The sequence below is a fragment of the Mauremys reevesii genome, linkage group 14, assembly GCF_016161935.1.
Source record: "Mauremys reevesii isolate NIE-2019 linkage group 14, ASM1616193v1, whole genome shotgun sequence".
NCBI lineage: Eukaryota > Metazoa > Chordata > Testudines > Geoemydidae > Mauremys > Mauremys reevesii.
In genome coordinates this window covers 44,555,103-44,559,490 of record NC_052636.1, presented here as the reverse complement: position 1 = coordinate 44,559,490, position 4,388 = coordinate 44,555,103, and positions in this window count along the sequence as shown.

The window sequence follows — 4,388 nt, the reverse complement described above, 5'->3', positions numbered from 1 at the left end:
TGTGCAGTGCCCAGTACAGTGGTGGGGTGTGATCTTCATTAGGGTCTACAAGCGTGCAGATCCCTTTCTTTAGTTGTGTAGCCGATATGTTCTGCTGACGCTGCTAGGTGTAATGCATGTTCAGTGGGGGGTTCTCCCCTACTAATGCTGCATTGTCCTTCTCTTCTAGGTTAGTATATTAATGAAATCATTTTGGTGTCATGTGTGTCAGTTCGTTGCCATGGCACTTGTGTGCTCAGACATCTGAGGATGCTCTGCAGAAAACCTCCTTGAGTGGGGTGATCCACAGGAGGTAGCTCAAACCTCCAAAGTGCCTGGCCAGGGCAGGACATTAGCCCAGCAAGGGAGGGGTGTGGCAGTGACATCACAAAGGCCTTTGGCAGGACCTCAGACTATTGGTCAGAGGTGGTGGTGATGTGGTGACCTCACAGAGAGATGCCGACATCAGCCAGGCAGGACAGGGGCCAGGGAAACCACAGAGACCCCTGTGGCTTTGCTCCAGCATGTCTCCTTCTCCAGGTCTCTCTTGAGGACTGAGAGTATTCGGGTTCACGGACGTGAGCGCCAGGAGGAACCTCTTTCGAGTTTTCTCCTTCCTTTCTAGGGAGCCCTGTGAGGAGCTGATTTAAGGGGGGAGGGGGAGCTGGAAGGCTCCCTGGATAAAGGAAGGGGGCGGAAGTGGGGACGGGCAGGTGACTGGCAACTGAGGGCTGGGGAAACTGTGTTGGTAGTTTGGGGCAGTGGTGGGATTGGGAAATGGGGTCTGGACAGTCTCCATGGGGACACGTGCTCTTCTCTGCCAAGGTGGGGATGAAAACGGGCTCCTCTTCCCATCCCCATTCCAGGGGCAGCCATGTGCTGGGAATGACTCAGGGCAACAATTTCCCACCTAAATGAGGACAAATCACTGCAGATAAAATGGGTGGGAAAAGCTGCCCCATGGGAGAGATTTTGAATTGACACTTGAGAAATACAGAGAGACCAGGGGAAAGGGAAAAGCTGGAGAGACTTTGTATGTGGGAGGACGGGGCACAAACAGGGCAGGATTCAGTGAACTCCCCTCCCCACGGGAATTTCCTGGCTGCACAAACCAATTCATATTTCCCGCCCCAATGACCTTCCCTGCGCCCCCAGCTCAACTCCTGCTCCCCCAGCCCCGCCCCCACCTGCCTGACTCCCCACCATCAATTCCCTGCTCAGCCCCCCCCTGTTGCTCCCTCGCCCTGTCCCAGCCCCGCCCCGGCGAACGTTCCGGCTGATACGGGCAGGGGAAGGGCAGCGGCTTCAGCAGCTGCTACTGAGCATGCGCAGTGACCGGGAGTAGCACAGCACTATTGAGAGCAATTTAATGCACCGCCCCCGCCCGACACCCCCAGGGCCCCCCCGCCGGGCCCCGCCACATCCCAGCGGGGGCGGATCCTGCTGCCCGAGGGCTCCGGGTGGGGCTGGGGCGGGCAGAGCCCGGGGCTGCCCGAGGCCCAGCTGGAGAAACCACCCCGGCCGGGGAGCAGCAGCGGCTCAGCCCGGGCCCGGCTCACGCGGAGGCGGCAGCAGCAGCTTTGTTCTCCCGCCCCCAGCGGGGCTCGCACGGAGCATGCGCAGTAACAGCTGCTGGAACCCTCCCTTCCCTGGGCTGCGGAGAGGGCGAACGCGATCCCGGGGCAGGCTGGGAGATGTAGTTCCTGATGCTCCCTGGACCGGAAGTGACGTTGATGGAGAGCCCAAACCGATCTGCAAACGCGCGCGAGCCGCTGCGGCTCTTCCTGGCTCGCGCGGGGCCGTTGGGGCCTCTACCGGCCGGAGAAGGGTTGGTGCCGGTGGGGCTCTGGGCATGCGCAGATCGCGGCGGGAGAGCCCTTCATTAACCCCCCCGTGCCCGGCCTGGGCTCCGCCCGCCCCGCTGCGGAGCTGCAGCCTCCAGGCCCCGGAGCGAGCCCCGGGGGCGGGGCCGGGCCGGGCGGTGACTCTGCTCCAGTGCCCGGGGACCCGGCATGTCGCAGCGCCGGGATCTGCTCCCGGGGGCAGCGCCCGCGGGGGCTCAGGCTGCTGCCCCGCAGGAGCAGCGCCCCGGGCACGGCCAGTCTCTGCCCTGGGGCACCGCGTGGGGTGCCGGGGGGAGTGGCACGGCCCCACTGTGGTCCCTGCTTGGGGCCGGGCGGGGTGAGACCGGGCGGGGGCGGGAAATGGCGGGGGCTGAGATCCCCGTGGATTTACCGCTGCCCCCTCCCGTGGGGACCCCCCTCCTCCCCCGTCCTGCCCCCTTTCTCCCTAGAGAGCCACGAGCAGCGCCCAGGGTGACCCCCCCTCCCCCAACCCCTGAGAAGTTCCCTGTTCCCCCCCCGATTGTGCCCCATTTTCTCTCCCCTTCGCCAGTGGCCAGTTCAGGTCTCAGGTTTGGGGGGTTTCCCCCATTTCCACCTGCAGGGATTTGTTCTTGTGCGGGTGGGAAATGGTTCCCCCGAGGGATTCCTGAGCTGGGCAGAGGGTGAATGGGCAGAGGCTGGGGGGGCCCTGAGACAGGGACACCTCTGGGCTGCGCTGGGGGGGGCCACTCTCTGCTGGCAACGGGGCCTGGGAAGGGCCAGGCAGGGGAGGGAGGAGCAAGTGTCCCCCATGGAGACGGCCCAGCCCCAGGTTTCCCAGTCCAGCTACTCCCCAGCACCTGCTGGTCCTGTGAGTGTGAGGCAAGAAGAATCCATCTCATTCTGTTGTTGATTGAATATCCCTGTATAATCCCCTCCAATTTCCCCTCCGTTCTCTTGAACTGTTAAATACTGACGTAAAATCTCCCAGATGTTGGTGCTTCTTTCTCACATTAGCAAATATTTAGTTTATGCCCCATTTTCTCCTCAGTTCTGAAATACTGATATCTAATGCTCAAAAATCTTCCCGCTTTTCTCTCCAGGTGTGTGACTGAGATCAGGGCTCTTATCATCCTGAGCGTGGCCCTGTTCTGCCAGGTGCTGCAGAGACCCCAACTGAGATCTGGGCCCTGTTCTGCCAGGCACTGAAGAGACCCCAGGTGAGATCAGACCCCACTGTTGTGCCAGGTAAAACTGAGACCTGGACCGAGATCACGGCCCCCCTTGTGCCAGGCAGCGCATGACTGTGACCCAAACCGCTGCCTCCATTGTGCTGGGCACTTCAGAGACCTCGACTGAGATCTGTGTCCCCGTTGGGTCTGGCACTGCACTGACCCCGACCCAGATCACGCCCCACCACTGTACTGGGCACTACACAGACCCTGACAGAGATCCTGGCCCCATGTTTTGCCAGATGCTGCAGGGGCCCTAAACAAAATCCGGGATCCTGTAATGCTGGGAGTTGCAGAGTCCCCGACTGAGGTCAGGCTCCTGTTGTGCAGGGCTCTGCACAGACACTGACCAGGATCAGGGTCCCCATTGTGACAGGTGCTGAACAGACACCAAGGGTATCTCTACCCTGCCACTAAAACCCCCAGCTGGCCCATGCCAGGTGACTCAGGCTCACGGGCTCAGGCGAGGGGGCTGTTTAATTGCAGCGTAGACGTCTGGGCTCGGGCTGGGGCCAGGCTGTAGGACCCTGCGAGGTAGGAGGGTGCCAGACCTTGGGCTGCAGCCCCAGCTGGAACATGGACACCACAATAAAACAGCCCCACAGCCTGAGCCGTGTGAGCCCAAGTCAGCGGGCACGGGCCAGCCGCCGGTGTCTGACTGCAGTGTGGACATGGCCACAGGGACAGAGAGGCCTTGCCACAAAAAGCTCAAAGGCTAAATAGGCAATTATTCACAGCAATAAGATTTATAGATCCATTTGTGCACCAAAGTCCAGATAGCAGCATGTGTATGTGTGTAGTTTGGTTGGGGCTGGTGTAATTGTGCCCCCAGAAATATGTACATTTCCAGCAAAACCCCTCCTACACAGTACACCCAATTGTCCACCCCTTGCCATAGGCCATTGATCCTGCTCCTGCATAGTCATAGGAGAGGGGCACAGCCAAACATTTCCTTTGATGTGCACCATTTTTCATCGCCCCTCCATTGATTCCCAGTGAGCTCCTCCCCTTCTCATTATTCCCATAGGGCTTGTGGGGCCCACCTTAGTTGCCGTTCTATTTCCAGGCACCATAGTAGCCATTACCCAGGTGCTGGCCTCCCAGTTGAGCATTTTGCATTCCCATACACCTCTTCCTCTCCCCCCAGGTCAGCCTTTTGAAGCCATCCCCCACCCACCTCATGCTAGCAGCAAGACCAACACCACAGACAAACATCACAAAACATAGATCCATTGTATTCTGGGTTATTCTTCCGCTGGCACCAGCATGGTTGTAGAGTGTCTGAAAAACGAAAGAAACAATTTCCACCCCCCCTGGTGGGGTCAGATTATTTCTTAATAATAATACCAATTCC